Raw genomic sequence first — 17,676 nt, 5'->3', positions numbered from 1 at the left:
GTGGGGCCTCTTTTGAATTCTGTACACAGTTTGTCCCCTTTGGTCCTATTTTCATGATTCCCTGTTTCACATCTGGACTAGCAGAGGCCGAGACATTTAGTTAAGCAGTCCCTGCTGGGGGAGTTACTGAGGGAGGGAGGAGACAAGAGAGCAGCCTTTCCCCTCTCCCTTGTTCTCCTAGGAAAATGAGAGACAGGAGGTGAAGGCCCATCGAACTGCCTATAGGGTCACTGTTCAGGCCACTGCTGGGTAGGGGGTGGTGACAGAGCCAGGCCTGAGTAAACAGGAAGTGCCCATTCAAAATGCAAGTGGAAAATGGAGGGGGAGGGGTGTTACTGTGGCCCACACTCAGCAGGCAGCAACTTTTGATAAGAGGGAGCCAACAGAGAACTCAGTCCTTGCAGGGAGAAGGTACAGTGAATACAAAAGCACTGAGACATGACTGGAAAGCTCATATTCCTGACAGTAAAACCTGGGAGAGCTCATTCTGGGCAGCTGAGTTGGGGATGGGCTGGTAGGGTCTGCCTGAGGTATGAATGTCAGTATTCCAGCTCAGGCTGGTTGACAGAGGTTCTTCTCTCAGAATCTTCTTGCACACCAGAGATGCAATCAAAATGAAAACCTCCTCCAGTATTTGATGGTCTGTCTTTGGAACACTTGGGCTACTGGAATCTTTCTATGGCCTGAAATTTTCTGTATCTTGGCATGAGGACCTCAGAGAAAACTTCCTCTGAACTTTGTTCATAGCCTTCTAACTTTTTTTTTTTTTTGGAAGCAATTCTAAAGTTCCTGTTGTCTTAACCCTCAAACATTAGAAGTTGTAGATTAGAAGAGACAAATGCTGGTGGATTGAGAGCAGGAAAGAGTGAAGAATGGTATGTTTATAAGAAGGAGGCAGGAAAAAGATAAACAGAACTATGGAGGCCCAGGACCTTGGGGACATAAAAATGTTTATGACAAAGATTAGGAATGACATTGGGTAAAAGGGAACAAGAAGTGGGCAAGGGAGGGAGAGCTGTCTTTACTGGGAGCCCAGATATCCAGCCTGGCACCTTCCCTGATGCTGGTGGCATCTTGGGCCCTTAGCTGGCTTATGTGCCTCCTCCAGGTCACCATGACCCTGGCAGGGCTGTCCATGGTTTCTCATTCCTTCAGCCTTAATCTTAGCCCCTTTGTGGCTCCCAAAACAAATGAGGTAACCCTCTTGTCATCTCCACCCTAGCTCTGAGTCAGTGAATGGGCCAGTGATGGACATAAGGGTACTGTTCCCCATCTGGACAGACAGCTGCTGTGGCAAGAGGAAGCACAGAGGAAGGGGGATGTCTCAGGGACACCAACAGCAAGGACTAGGCGAAGGCTTTGCACCCCATGAGGCACTCCCTATAGCACTGGCAGTGGGGTTTAAATACTACTTAATCCACAGAGAGGAAACGGAGACTCCAAAGACCAGGAGCAGGCTCAGCCACTCAGCAACTGGGCACAGAACAGAGCTCACCCAGACTGCCCATCTGCCCCTGGACTGCTATATGAGATGGAGAGACAGGACAGTGGTTTCCAGGCAACTTGCTCTTGGATGCTGGCTTTAATCCACATCTCTGCCTGCTGAGAACTCTAAAACCATTGTCCTGGCCAATGGGGTCCTGTCCTTCACCCTGCTTCAGCTCAAGCCAGGGTCCAGCTCTTTCCTGGGGAGGGGCTGCCAGCTACTTCTGACACCTGACATTTATCACTTTGTTTCTCTACCAGGGGAGTTATCAATGCCTGCCTGGAATAGGGACAGTGGAGGGCATGTTGTTGAACTCCAGACCCATGTCAGAGACCCAGTCTAACTGATGTCAAAAATCTTCAGGCCAATGCAATCACTTGTGGGTGGTCCTGGGCCAATAAAAGGGGCACCCCTGCTGGCACTAGCTAGGGAAGAAGGGTGAGCCATCTGGTGGGTGCATAGGATCCTGCACAACCTACAGACAGTAACTGTCTGTAACCCTTCACCAGCACACGTGCTGCTCAGACACCAACTGGGCCAGACTCCATCAAGGCCCTGGGGACAAAACAGGGAAAAGACAGACATGGTCCCCATCCTCATGGGGCCCATGGCTAGTGAAAGAGAGGTAATAAACAAGTGAACAAGTTTTGAGAGTATAAAGAAAACAAAGCAGGTGGCAGGACATAGAGTAGTTTTGGGTGTGGGGACACCCCTGCAGCTGAAAGGGTCAGGGAAAGTGCTAAATGGAGTGGCAGTGAACCTGGAGACCAAGCAAAGAGCAGGAGCTGGTCATACAGGTAATGTGGTTAAGTGATACCCCCAAGTGCAAGGAACCACCCATGCAAGGAACCTGTGCAATTGCTTCAAGGCAGAAACAAACCTGGAATCCAGAACCAGTGAGAAAGACAGAAAGGATACATGATTTAACTCAGCCTGGTGGAGCACCTCTCCATTCTAGTGGGGAGAATTGGATTCTGATGCTCATTTCTAAGGGATGCACCTATCAGCTGGGCAGGATGGCTCCATCAGGTAGGAGGCCAGAAAGAAGGTGGGAAGCCAGAAGAGGCAAAGGTGGCAAGTTTGTGACCCTGGGTGGGGTTCATGTCCCACTGAGTTCTCACTGCAGCCCTGCACACCACAGAGGCTGAAGAGGTAAGGTACAGAGAGGGGTAATGACTGGCTCAGGGTCATAACTGCTCTTAAGAGACAGAGCCGATGTTCAAACCCTGACTCTAGGCCTTGTTTGCTCTGCTTTGCCTCCAAAGGCTGGCTTGCTAAAGCCTCAGAGCTCCCAAGATGCAGAGGGCATGCAGATGCTCAGCAGTGCTTTCTGGAGGAGGCAGCTAGGAAATGAAACTTGGAGGATTCTGCCAGGCCACAGGGACATAGATTTGGAGAGTGAACCTGTGTGGTCCCTGGGATCGTAGGTCTCCTGGAATGATTTTGGGGCGGGGATGCTGCTAAGCTATCCAGGTGTTTCTTGTTGGTAAGGTTTTGCTAGGATGCTTAGCCCAGGATCACTGAGTGACCCAACATGGTCTGAATCACTAGGACCTTTGCACCTAGGCTTGGGTTTTAATTTGCTGACTGACTAGGTCTTTCTAGGCCAAAGCTTGGCACATGTTTGAATGGGGTTTGGCATGGTTGAACTGGCTTCTCTCTCAGATAGGACTCCCTCCCACCCTGGTGGCAAGGGGTCGGGGGGCTGACATGAGGTCCAGCCAAGAAGATGGGGTCCATGAATAGGGTATCTGAGCTGGGGATCCTACCAAGGCCCTCTTCATTCAGAAGTGAAACCTAGGCAGCCCTTTTACTCGAACCTGTTAGACCAGTTTTAATCTAAAATAGGCATAACTTCGCCAGAAACTCAACAGCCTCCCCAAATCTTGCTGGTTCAGTGGGGCAGCACAGCCAGCCAACCAGGGGTCACCCCAGTGGTCACTCTGGGCAGCATTGTAAGACAGGATAGACCAGGTCCCTGGAGGTTTAATTCTGGCCAGACTGCAGACCACAGGGTGGGTGGAGAGTGGCTGGGCTGGGCTTTGAGGGAATGCCGAGTAAAGGCTGATACTCATCTCTGAGCAGAGATGCAACAGGCACAGGGCAGAGGATACCAAAGCTGTCTGCGCAGTGGAAAGACAGCGTTTCCATGACCCAGGCCTGGTTGAAGCAAGCATGGCCCAGACAGCGGGAAGCCTCTGAGGGCTGAGGAAACTTGGGACTACCCCAACTTCTCCAGGAAGTCCTCCAAGACTATTCCACTCACATAGACCCAGTCCAGTGAATTCACTGGCATCAAATATGCCCTGATGGTGTGGCTGAAGAGGACATGCTGTCCAGCAAATGCTGTCCAGGAGGCAGAGTCCTGCTCCAGGGACTCTTTCAGAACTCAGGACCAATGACCCAGACCTGACTCTTCCTGTCTTCAGAGCTGAGCTCCTCCCCCGTCAGAGATATGGTTTCACTGAGTCTGGGTTGGGCCAGGGCTATACTCTTAAAAGTTTCAGCGTCCTCCCAGGAAGCATGTCACCCTCCCTGCCCCCATCAGCCCCACATCACAATGTGTGTGTGGTGTGTGTGTGTGTGTGTGTGTGTGTGTGTGCGTGTGTGTGTGTGTTGACCTTTCCACTTGGCCAACGTTACTTTGTTTTTCCTCAACTCTTTCCAGTGGATGGCTGTGGTAGGAGGAGCTGCCGGGAGAGAGGTCTTCAGGAAATTTTTCCTCAAAGATCAGAAATTCGGAACTTGAGGGGATATGGGAAAATGAAGACTTATCCAGAAGGAGATGGGTTCCCAGGGCAGTCTGAGCAGGAGAGGGGGTGGGAGAGGGAAGGAGGAGGGACCTCCTTGGCAGAGCACACTGTTAGCGCTGGCATATGGTTGCCTGTGGGGTGTGCTCTGGGATCTTGGTGTCAGTCTGGCATCTACAGGACAGACTGAGCTTAGGCAGGCAACAGTGGGTGACCCTGGGCAGATTGCTTTATCTCTCTGAGCCACATATGGGTCAGTGTAGGCCAAGGTCCTGGGTTTGCTATATGTGGGATCAGCTTGCTCTCTCCTACCCCAGAAGTGCCCAGACTGTGTTCCTGTAGCCCTGTATCCCTTCATTTGAGGCTCCAAGTGTCTGGTTGAGAGCTGTGGACTCCGGGGGCAATAGCGCCCCCCCCAGTATGTTGTCCCACTCCCTTTCTCTTCTGGGTTTCAGCAGGTGAACTGGGGGTGCCTCGCAGAGGGCAGAGAAGGCCTAATATGGGTACCCTGCCCCCACCCTGGTGAGGTGTTTTCGTCAGAATCGCAGCAGCTGTGGCTGGAGGCCTCTTCCCAGGAAGAGCCCAGCGCCTCTTCCAAGAACTCGGAGGAGGGCGGAGGGAGGGGAGCGGGGGAGTTAATTTTAAACCAAACAGCCTTCCCTGCTTCTCAGGAACTGGTTGCTCAACGTGCTCTGGCAGGTCCCAGGCGGGTGGGCAGGCCTGGTGCCAACTCAGAGGTGGTGGGGGTAGAAGACACACCCTACAGGAGGGGCCCAGTGACCTTGAGAGAATTTGGACCCTGTCCTTGCGCACTCATCAGGGTGTGTCTCTCCCTGGCCCCACTCACCTGACTCAGCTTGCTGGGGGGGTGGGGTGGGGTGGGTTACTCAGTTCTGAGCAGCAAGGTGATATTGTAACAGGATTAATAATGCAGGCGTCATGCTTTTTCAAGCCCCCCAGAACTGACTCTCCCATCCCCTTCCCTGCACGGAACCTGACCCAGCTCTCCCCTTTGGAGGTCATCTATGAGGACCTGCTCTGAAGCCAGGTTAAACCCTGGGCCAGTTCTCTATGGAATAGGACTCTGAGCATCAGGCTAGTGGGGTGGGGAGGTACAGAGTAGAGTGCACCAAGCTAGCAGAATTTCTGGGCCCAAGGAGCAAACCTCCTTTATGTGGAGGGAGAACTCATGGCTGCTCTGGCTGACTAGGGGTCAAGGCACCTTCGCTTCACTGACCTCCTGTCCCCCACCTCAGTGTAGCCATCGCCTCCTGGCCAACAGCCTGGGCGAACCTCCCAGTGTCTGGTCCAGAGTATCCTTTCCTGAGGTACCCCTCCCCCACTAACATCCCATCTCCCCATCTGCCCTATGAGACCCCAGCAGCCTGGCAGGGTGAGGCCTAGGTTCTAGGAAAGAATCCCAAGCAAATGCTGCCAGGAGCTATAGTTCTTGGAACCAGCCCTGCAGGGTGAGGGGACATTTCCTGGAACCTGCTGACCATTCCAGGGAGAAAGGCTCAGAGGACAGTCAGTGACCTGGAGGGGGTGAGGATAGGGTGCTGAGGCCTAGCTTGTGTCCCCACTTCCAGGAAGCCTTCCCTGATTGCAGGTGCCTCCTTAGACATCCCCATCCCAGTGCTGGGGCTGCTGGGTCACTCTATGGCATGGCTTCTACAGTGATCAGTGTCCAGCCTGGGTCAAAATGGACAACCAGAAATGGATGAGCATAGGGATAAAAGGGGGCATGGGTGCCTGCAGGGGTCAGTGTGTGACACAGGTGAAAGGGGGATGTTAGGCCTGAGTGTACTGCCCAGGTCAATGAGCAGCTAGAGGTGAGAGGAGCCAAGAGACAGTAGGCAGGAAAGCAAGATGAGGACAGCTGTTCCAGGCCCTGCTTACTGAGCCTGGGAAGGCAGGCTATGGCTCCAGTCAAGGCCAGCTTTGTCCCTGCCTTCATATCCCTGTCCCACAGCAGGCCCAGTTTTAGCATCAAGCCACCTAGACTCCTCCTGGCACCATCACCTAGTTGTGCAGTCTTGCATGCATGTGGCTATCAGAGCCTTGGTTTTGCCACCTGGAGAGTAGACAGGAGGGAGTACAGGTGCACAGGCACTGTTCCACACCTGGCTCCTGGAAAGGTTGTGGAGGGTGTGACTTGGGTGGGACCAGGATGAGGTTCAGTCAAACTTCAAGGGAATGACCACACCTCCCCTTCACAGGAACCAGGGTCAGTTTCAGAACAGGGCCTTAAGGTCTCCTTGAGAGACTGAAGGAGTGGACAGAATTGGCACAGAGAGGAAGTGTGGGCCCCTTCCCTGCTCTGGGGAAACCTTTGTACCTGTTTGCCTTCAGAATGGAGAAGCTCCCCTGGCCAGGCTGGATAGAGGTGCAGGCAGGGACTCACCTTTCCTCTGACATCCTCAGGTCACTTGTTGGCTCTCACTGAGCACAGATCCATGTCACAGAGAAGCAGTAACAGGCCATCCTCCAGGGACTACTACTGAGGTTGAAGGCCCAGGTCAATGCCTAGGGGTTAGCTGCAAGGTGAGGCTGTGACAAAGAATTCCTCTAACACTTGTGGGAAGGCAGTGGAGACAGACTAGGAAGGGACACAGGACATCATTGTGCTCCCACTTTGGAGCAGCTGGTTTCCCGGGGCTGCCTGGGTCAGTTGGCAAGGGTGGGAGCACTGCATTCTCTGCTACTTACAGTCCCTGGCGCCTGACCTGGTCAGGTTGGCACTGGCTAGAAAGAGTCTGTGATGAAAGACCTTGAACTGAGGTCCACTCAACTTGGATGGCAGAGCTGTGGGGTGACATCTGCTGGGCTTGCAGAGGATACCTGTGCCTATCCTACAGGTGGTTTCAGAGCCAGGTAACCTGTGGCATGACTTCAGCAAGTCATAAATGTCTCTGAAACTCAGTTTCCCCTCTGTAAAGTGGGGGTGATGTCATCACCTTATGGAATCATTATGAGGAGTAAGTAGTATGTTGTAGACTTGGAGACCTTTGTTTTTCCTCAAGGTCTTCTCTCTGGGTCTCATCCCACTCTAGCTCTCCCTTTCCCATGAGCCCATGTACACATGAGTCCCAAGAGCACTTTTTCAGTCAAGAATTTACCTGTAGACATGTCTGCTTTTCCTTCCCACTGGAGCACAGGCCCTGATGTTTGCCATGTCTGGGCAAAAGGACAAATGGAGGTTCTCATACCAGAATACAAATATTTAAAAATAATAAATCAAACTACAAACTGCTAACAATGTTCTACCCTCCTACTCAACAAGTAAAATTTCACAGCAATACAAAACATCTGTAAGTTGATGGCTTTTATATGTCTGAAAGTCAACAGATATCAAAGATGATCAAGCTTAATGATTATCGCTCATGTCTAGATGTTCAGTGATAGGGCTGAGGTTTCAGTAAGAGAACAGAGATTTGCTGAATTCATAAGGTAAACTGTATTTATTCTGTAATACTAAATTCAAGCAAATGATTGTTATAATCAAGATTTTCACATAGATTCTGTTCTTTCAGCAGTACTGATTTACAAGATTAAAATTATACACTGTATTCCAAGAGCATAATAATATAAGTAAAATTGAATGAGTAGAGCACTTGCCTAGCATATACAAGGCCCTGAGTTCAACCCCTGACACTAGAAAAGAAAATCTTAGGTAAATTAGATTAAATGAAAAATAGAAAAATTTTAAATATACTCCTGAGAGTTAATTTTTAAACAATCAAATTCATCTAGTAAAAGTGAAAGACTATATGTTATAATGAACTGTCAAATTTAAATTAAAATGATTTAAGACTAAAATTTTACTTACATTAAAATTTTTATTTTCAGTTCTGGGAATTGAATCCAGGGCCTTACATAGATTAGGCCACTGTTCTGCCACTGAGTCACACTCAGCCCTGAAATTTTTATGTTAAATGTTTTCATAGATTTAAAACCTTCCAGCCCACAGTCAAATTCTCCATGAAGGCTGACACACGGTGGGGTCCTCTCTGAATCAGCAATGCAACCTGCATGTATTTCTCTAGGGCCCGAACAGAGTTATTATGACAAAGGACGTTTGGGTTTGTTTCATACTGTGCCAGTGCAGGATGTCAGATCTCCAATGATGGTGATGACTATGTATTCTTTAGTAAATTTATTGGAAATCCATCCTTTGAATGTTATGTATTTTAAATAACAAGTCCAAGTCAAATTAGGAAAGAGATTTCGGAAAACTTTAAAAAAAAATAATACAGACTTCCTCACACCTACCACCACCATAAATTCTTTGGTGGAACAAATACCTCAATGTAAAAAAAATGAAACCCTAAGCATTGTTTGGAACTCCTCCCCAGGAGTTTAGCAGTATGGCTCTGACTGCCCTATTCCAAACAATCTTTACAAGGATGATTTCTGTAGTGAATAGCCTTAGAAAGTAGAGGTAACCTGTTCTTGTTTCTGAACCAGGAGTCTTGTGTCATCTGTCAGTGTCCTTGAGAATACAAGCTTACAAGATGGATAAAATCTCAGCCTTCACAGTTCTCAAAACAAAGGGCAGAGGAAGTGAGACAGGGAAGGAAAGGAAACCAAAGCAGGTGTGTTAATGACTGAGTTCCCTCTGTAAACAACTGAAGCTTGGTTCTCAGTTGCAAGGTGTTACAGAATACTCCTCAAGGTTGTCCTGCCCAAAGGACAAATCCTAGTGAGGAAGCTGGAGCATGTACTCACCAACTCTCCCCCTTTTGTTGGCTTAGGGCTGCCCCAGGGAGTTGGCTCCTGGCAGTCGGTTACTTACTCACCTGGCCTCTCTGCAACACAAAAAGCCTCAGTTGAGCATTGCAACTGCTATGTGGGAACTGGAATGTGAGGTGATGTGAGCTGCTTGGATCCCACCTGACTGTGAGCTCTATGTGAGCAGGGCCCTGTCCCAATTTTGCTCATCTCCAGGGCCCGCACAGTGCCCAGAAGATGGAGATTAAATGCATGCCTCATGACCCATGGCAAAGAGCCTGTTTACTTGCCTTTCTCCTCCACTAGCCCACAAGTTCCTTATGGGCAGGGACTACCAGTTTTTCTTTCATACTTTAGTACCAAGTGTAGGCATGGCAACCGCAAATGTTCATTGAAGGTTTGTTGCATGAATTAAAGGTGGAAATAAATAAGCTTCTAAAACAACCAAAAAAATTTTTTTAGTAATCCAGGACTACACTGAACCACCTTTAATTAGAGAAAAATCTCTCTAGCCAAAATGAATTATCAGGTGCACTTGATAGGGAAGAGTCAGAGACATCCCCATGTAAGTTAAAAACAGACACAAATGCTCTAGTTATTACTGTTTTCCAATTTTTTATTTTTCTCAATTTGTTTTTGTTTTTTGAGACAGGATCTTGCTATGTAGTCCAGACTGACCTGGAACTCACTATGTGTCCGAGGCGGACCTCAAATTCGCTATCTTCCCGCCTTTAGCCACTGAATGCTAGAAGTACAGACATGTACCACCACACACCAGTTTTGTTGTTTTTGTTTCTTGCTGTGCTAGGGATCAAACCCAGGACCTTGCACATGCTAAGGCAAGCTCTCTATTACTATTTTTTTTAAGGTCTTGGCTAAACTATAAAACAAGGAAAATAAATAAGAGCTATAAGCGTTAGAAAGGAAAAGACAAATTTGTCATTATTTTCAGTGGTAAAATATCAATGTAAGAAATGCAAGAGAAGCAATGAACAGCAAATCTTACAAGGGAAACCGAGAAGGTGGCCACACTAGATAAACCCACATAAAGCAACAGCTTGCCCATATACCAGCAAAAACCAGTTCAGCCATCTCTTTACAACAAATAACAAAATAGTATAACATCTGAGACTAGCAAAGCAAGAAAGCCACCTCTTCATTAGGGGCCCAGTGTAGACTGGGGAGGAGGAAGTGAGACATGGGAAAGTGAAAGCCACCTTATTCTTGGCCGTGAGTTTCAACCTCCTCACAATCCTAACTCAACAAACCTTCTACAGGGCCTTCAAGCCAGGTGTGCAGGGAAGGTCCTGATGTCCTTCCTGAACTAGCCCTTGCAAGCCAGCTGTCCCAGAGTGTGGATTGGCTGTCCATTGTAAGACAGCTAAGCCAAGGACAGTGGCAATATCAGCAGCCCTGTCAGGATTCCTAGGCTCAGTCTGAGGCTTCTGCAAGCAAGCTCCCTGAGGTCTCTTAGTAAACAGACAACATCCCACAAACCTGAGGGTTCTCTATGCTTTAGCTTCCACCCTCACCTCTCCAAATAGGCACAGTTGAAGAGTGCTTAGATCAGTCTTGCCTACCTACAGCACAGTGCTCTGGGCTTCTCTGAATGACAGCAGCCTTCCCTGCCCTTGAAGGGCACACAGGGTCTTGCTGGGCCTCTGGAGGAGGAGTGGGGCTGGAGGCAGGTGGAGACTCTGGAAAAGGTACTCCAGTGTGACTAGCAATCTAAAGAGCTGAGCTGGTCTAGGTATGGCTCCAGCTCCCTAGCCTTGAAGATGCTCTGTCCCAAGCCTAGGATTATAGGGGCCAATTTTCACCTTAGTGGGTGAGAGAGGGAGACAGAGGCTGGAGGGACTGATGAAGTTTGGAATGACTGATTTATTCAGGGAATGAAAGAGAGGGAGGGAGGGAGGGAGGAGGAAATTCCGGGTGACCAGGCTATCCCAGGTAAAGGGAACAGTGAGCAGAAAATTCTGGGGATGGTCACTGAAGGCTAAGATGACCCAAGGCTCATCCAGTCACCAGCCTCATCTCTCAGTGGTAGATGGAGTATGGCCACTAAGTTCCAAGTACCAGACCGAAAGTCAGGGATTTGGATAAGGAGTTCAGGTCTGGCTGGTTCCCCTCCCAGACCTGCTTCAACTTGCTGTGTGACATTGGGCAGGCAAGTTGTGGGTCCCTCCTGGGCTTCAGTCTTCTTTTCCATGAAATGGGGGAACAAGCTTGAGCTTCTGTGGGCTCCCATGACTCACACACACACACACAGTCCTGACCTGGTTTCAAGAGCCTAGGGCTCCCCCATCAGAGGGAGGCCCTGTGCAGACAACTGTCACCATAAATACAGCCCCGTGTTCAAGTCCCCCACCTATGCACATACATGTCTCATGATGTGTGTGATGTGGCCTGATCTCGCCAGGGCCTAATGCCTCCCATGGCTCCCTATCACTGAGCAGAGCAATCATAAGGACCCAGCCGCTCAGTGGAGCCTATCATGAGGGGTCCAAGTCCATGAGTTCTGGGCAGGGCCTCACATAAACCATCCTACTCCCTGGGCCTGGCTTACATATAGTTGGTGCTAAATAAATGATTGTAAATAAACTATGAGCCTGGGGATGGGAAGGGACAGGACAGATGAAGGCCTCAATACCCTCCTCCCCTAAACTCAGCTCTTAGCAACCCTAGGACCCCTCACAGAGGATGCTAGCAAGAAAGGAGAACTTGTCTCAGATGCTGTATCCTCACCTGACCCTGAATTCTGCCCCACCCGAGTGGCCCCAAGGGAGGCTGAGGTGCCAGGCTCTTAGCTGTGACTCAGCGGAAGGAAGAAAGGAAGGGGGGTGGGGGTGGTGATGCTGCAGCCCTAAAGGGTTTTGCTTCTCATTTCTCTCTTTCCAAAGCACAGCCAGTTCCCAGAAATGAAGGTACCCAGAACCAGAGAAACTCCAAACTTTCAGGGGCACTGGGTTCCCCAGTCTGCCCACTTTGGAGGCACCATCAAGGACTTAGGGAAGCCCCTAGTCCATGTCTCCTGCTTGGGACTTTCTTCCCTGCCCTAGACCAGGGATTGAGTGCCTAGCCTGTGCACCATGGAGCCAGGTGGGGGCTGTGGACTCTAGAGAACTTTCAGAAGCATGTGGCCCAGATTCACTTGCTGTGACACATGCTGGGTGGGAGGAGGTGCCTCTGGGCCATGTGGGGAGGGCAGGGAGCAGTCAGGGCAGGCTTCAAGGAAGGAGTGGTCATGTAGGCGCATCAGTGTACTCCAGATGCCCTACCCTACATGTAACCTTTCTCTCTTTCCCTTTCCCTTCCTTCCTTCCTTCTTCCCTCCCTCCCTCCCTGCCTCCTTCCCATCCTTCCTTTTCCTTTTTCTTTCTCTCTGTCCTTCCTTCCTCTTTTCTTCTCTCTTTCCTTTCCCTCTTTTTCTTTCTTTCATACTTTTAACTATTAAAAAACAATTTTAAAAACCACACACAGACTCAAATGGGCACAGCAACCAATTGCTATATATCCAAATTTTCATGTGGTCAGAGAATAGCGTTTGTGCTTGAAATAAGGCTTCTCCAGCTGACCCTGTCAGGGGCCACCAGGTGAACTTCAGAAGCATCACTACTGTTTACAACCACTTATCTGTGAGTCAGGTCTCTTGGTTCTGTACTACCAAAATCAAGCACTGAAAGAAATTGGATTCTTAAGCCAACGTAAAATTGCAAGTACCATCCCAGCCCCCAGTTCAAACGTTTGTGTTCATCGCTGTTCATTTTGACGGAGTTTATGCTAAGAAAGAATTTCATCTTGTAGGATAGATATATTACACTGTTAAGATGCTTGTTTTGTTTTGTTTTGTTTTTTGTAGTGCTGGGCATCATGCCCAGGACCTTACACATGCCAGACAAGGGCTCTACCACTGAACTATACCAATGGCCCCAAGATGCTGCTTTTATCTTTTTATTATTTTAATTGTGTAGATTTCTTTTTTATTATTCTGAATAGTACATATTAATTGCACCAATTAATGGGATTCGCTGTGATATTTCTACACATTGTACATTATGCATTGATCATGTCCATCCATCCTTCTATCCTTACTGCCTCACCACCACCACGTTTATCTTTTTAAAAAAACACATATTTGAGTTTCACATGAAGCTTGGTTTGAAAAGAACAAGCTCTCCACACCTCTAGGGGTCTGGGGCAGAGTGAGGAAGACTAGATTTCAGCATAGGCAGAGAGAGCAGGGAGGTATGATTAGCTCTTGAGCTGTGGAGTGCCTGTAAGAAGGTTTTTTAGACACATCCATCCAGTGCCTCCTCCCAGAACTTCCCATGCCTAGGGACCTGAAATGCTCCCCCTGACATGGTGGACTTCATATCCCTCCACACTGAGGTAAAGACTTGCTTCCCTCCATCACCTGCCAGAATGGGAATCTTGTGTCTGTCAGCTCCACCCCAAATCCAGAATACAGAAATCTGATTTCAGTAGCAGTCACTTTCACTGTCCTCTTCTCACCCACACCCAGATTGCTTTTCCTACCCTCTTTGCTGCGAGTATGAAAGTTGGGCATTCAGAGGCTACTGGGAGGAAACTTGACCTGAGTCTGGTACTTTCTGTTTGTCAATACTTTCCCTTTGTCCTAGAGACCCATGTCAGCCCTGGGCACCTTAAACAGCTTCCAGGCACCTCTGAGAGTTGAGGTCCTAGGCAGCAGGTAGCCTCTGTAGCCTGCTCACTTCCCTCCTGTCTAGATGTCAGAGGATTAGGTTCAACCCCAACATGGCCTATTGCTAACTGTTGGTAAGGTAAGCCTAATGTCCTTGATGTGTTGATAGGAGGATTTGTGACAGAGTTTGTGGCACCTGGCATTGTGTATGCAAGACAGATGCTCTGTTACTGTTGTTGCCAGCACTCAGGCCTGGGAGGGCGGTCTTCCAAACTCCACCTCAAGGGCTGCCTTTGAGCTATAGCCCCTACATGGTCACATCTGGATCTCCAGATGCCCAATAATGCTTCTGGAATGTCTGTCCCCAAAACCCCAGTTCCACATCAGGGGCGGGGGGGGGGGTCCCAGGCTCTCCAGGTTCAAATCATAGCCTTGGGCCCCATCAGGGTCCTGGCCAACCCATACCCCATGCACCCTGCAGTAATGGTTGTGAGCTGGTTGTTCCAGAATGCCTGATACCACTCTGAGCCTCAACAGTTGCAGCCTCCACCTCCAATCTCTTTTTCCTAGGAGAGCATTCTCAATGCTTACCTGACCCTGGAACATGGCTCAAAAATCTTGGTTTTAGGTCCCTGGTCACAGAAGTACACTCAGAGCTCAGCCAGGAGATTCCACCCCACTCTCTCACCCCCACTAATCCCTGTCCATCTGTCTTCAGGCATCCAGGATATTGCCCAGACATCCCTACTTCCTGGCATATCATCCCTATCTCTGGCCTGGTCCGATGACTAAGGCCTCAGACCCTAGGTCATAGCCTGTGCCAGAATTCCAGCTCAGCCAGCATATGAGCAACTCTTATAGCCTTTCTCACTTCTGGTTCCTTTGACTGTGAAATGAGGGGCTCACAGCTTCCACCTTATGGAATGGCATAAAGACTGAGAAAGATTAATTCCAAATGTTCTTCGCTCAGGTGCACCATTTTCCTCCTTATCTTATAGCTAGCTCTTCTGCTGGGGGTCATCTCCCTAAAGCCTGGCACATGGTTGGGCTTGGAACACTGAGATCCTGACCCTGTACTACATGTGCCTCAGGAGAGGAGCCTGTTAGGGTGCTGCTAGGTTTCTATAAAGCCTTGTAGGGAAGAGCCCTGGAAACTCCTGCTCCTGACAGCCTCGTCCTCCCTTCTAGTTCGGCTATGCAACCTGAACCATGGCCACACCATGCTAAGCTTTGGTGTCCTCAACTGCAACATTGGCATGATTCTGTGACTTTTAAAGCTAATAAATGCAAAGCAGCTGCTTTGGGGCCCAGTGCCCAGCAGGAACTCAAGAGGCCTGGGGTGAGGAGGGGTGTCTGAATCCTTTCCCCAGCTGCAAAGTCCAAGGGCAAGCAAGGCTTGAGCAGCACCCACTTGGGAATTGCTCTGCACACTCTGCATTCTGATTTCCAGGAAGGGAAGAGGGACTTGGCTGCCCCTCCTGACAGATGGGACTATTCCTGGAAAGCACAGTGGGGTGGGGGTCTTCAGTAGGTAGAGGAAGGGTTGGCCACTGGGAGACCAGGGCTCCAGTCCAGTCCTGCCCCTGCTCTGCCGAGCTTCAATTTCCTCATCTGTAGCATAGGGATCTCTGGGTGCATCTAGTGCCAACAATCTACCTGCTTCCTGGGTTTAGTGGGGAGGATAGCTGATCTCTCTACTCCCCTAGACACCAGCCCCAATAGAAGGCTGTAAACCCAGTAGAACAGGAGCATCCTTGCTCTGAGAGGCAGAATTTCTGGGGAGACTCTAGACCCTGAGAAAGGGGCTACCTGGCCAATCCTGCCTCCCATGGGACAGGGCTACTCTCAACTAACCCCAGGTGGAAGCCAACCTTGTTCAGATGCCCACTGAGGCCAAGATAAGCTCCCTTTGTCTCTCCCACTCTGTGAACTATAAAATCAGCCTTCCCTGACCACCTTCCTGCAGGACCATTGTGGGGAGAGGACAGTATCTGGAAGAGGTTCCTAGAACTTGAAGCTCTTCCATGTCTGACTCCTGGTTATGAGGCCAAGGATGCCAAAGGTACTTCCAGATACCTCAGGAGGGCCCTGAGGGCCAGGGCTGAGGGCTGTGTAGCTAGTTCCCTCAGAGGGGGATGTACCCACTCATTCTGTGTGGGGAACTGTACTCTTCTCATAGATGTCAGGGCTTCAGATAAGACCCAGATCTGGGTGTTCATACACCTAGTGGCTACAGTTGAACTTATGTGGCTCATGAACCTGGCCTAGAGGGTTTTATGGTCCAGAATCCCCAAGTTTAAGAGCTGTGTGGAGAGTCATGTGAGCACCACATAATTAATTGGCCACAGGATCTTGGAAACAATGGGGACTGAGAGCATTGTATCAAGAGTCAGAAAGCAAGAACTGTGTGACTCAAGTAAGATCCTTCTCTCTCTTCCCAGAGAGGGAAGAGAGAGAACAAGCATTAGACATGAATCTTGCTGTAATCCACTCCTTTCGGTACAAATAGACTCTCTTAGCTTCATCCAAATCATATCCAGAGGATTTAGGGCCACTCTGAACCCTTAATCCCAGGTATCTAGACTATCTGCCTCCCAGCTTCTCTCAAGCCCAGCATGCCGCACATCTGCTCATGTCTGGCATCCCAGTAACTCTCCATACGACTCCTGGGTTAGTACTGTGGCCTCAGGAGCTCTAGGCCTTGGCCAGGTGGAATGGTGTCTCAATAGTCCCTTAGTACCCCTCATTCAGAGGACGGTCCCAGTCTCAGCCTGAACAGTGACAGAGTGAAAGGCATCAGTGAGGCTACTTTAGTTTGGAGAACCAGGACACTGAGATCCCCAGGGATAACCAGATTCCATTCCAAGGACACAGAATGGTGACACAGACCTGCCCAAGCCTCTGACAGGAGCTGAGTACTGGCTGGTGGCTGGAAGGAACCCAACGCTCCACACTCACATAGAGGGATCAGGCCATCAGTCATGGGGTGATGTGCTCATTTCACAGAAGTGGCACTGCTCATACTCCACAGGGCTTCCGGGCCAACCATGTGACTCCATGAGGTGTGAAGGCCAGGCTTGGACCCAATCTTGGAGGTCCTCTTGAAAGGTTGGGTGGACCTCACACCACTAGAGATACACCATGGAAACCAGCCTTGCACCCTCTCCCAGTCCCACTCCCCACCACTCCCAATGCCAAGGCCAGCCTCTCTGGGACCCACCCTGGTCAGGTGCCCTGCTCTGGGAAGGACCAGCTCTCCAAACACATAGAGCCATAGGGTAGGGGCTTACACAGTTCAGGCTGGCAGATGGAGAAGAATTCTACCGAGTGTTCAAGGCAATGTGTCATCTCAAAATTCACCCAGCCTCTGCCCATTTCCGCATTCCAATTTCAAAGCCACTTACATTCTTAAGTGTTTGTTACAGTTGTACTGTTATAGTTTGGACTCAAAATGTCCTTCAGAGGTTCATGTGTTGAAGGCTTGGTCCCAGCTGGTGGAGCAACTGGGAGGTGGCAGAAACCTTAGGAAGTAGGGTCAAGTTGGATGAAGTAGGTCACTAGGGTGAGCCTTTGAAGAGCATATCTTGTCCTTAGACTCCTATCTCTCTCTCTCTCTCTTTCTCCTTCCTTCCTAGCTGTCATGAGGTGAGCAGATTTCCTTTACCATACCCTTCTTCCATGATATTTCTGCCTAAAAGCAATGGAGCCAGCCAACCATGGACTGAAACCTGTGAAACTGTTTCAAACTGTGCCAAAATAAATCTTTCCTCCTTTTAAATTGTTTGTGTCAGGTATTTTGTCACAGCAATGCAAAGTGACTACACAAGCACTCTACCTAGAGCCCCAAAATCTTTAGTAGTTTCCTATGGCTGATGCAGCCACCTCTGCTTCCACTGTCACACCTCTCACTCTGATACTGCTACCTGAGTCTTATGGTTTACTGAAATAATCCAGGACAACCTTCCCATCTCAAGATCCTTAATCACTTCTGCGGTTCCTTTTGCCATGTGTAATCTTACAGATTTGGGGGATAAAGACATGGGCAT

This window comes from Castor canadensis, chromosome 17, assembly GCF_047511655.1.
Source record: "Castor canadensis chromosome 17, mCasCan1.hap1v2, whole genome shotgun sequence".
NCBI lineage: Eukaryota > Metazoa > Chordata > Mammalia > Rodentia > Castoridae > Castor > Castor canadensis.
Note: the sequence above shows the minus strand (reverse complement) of the source record.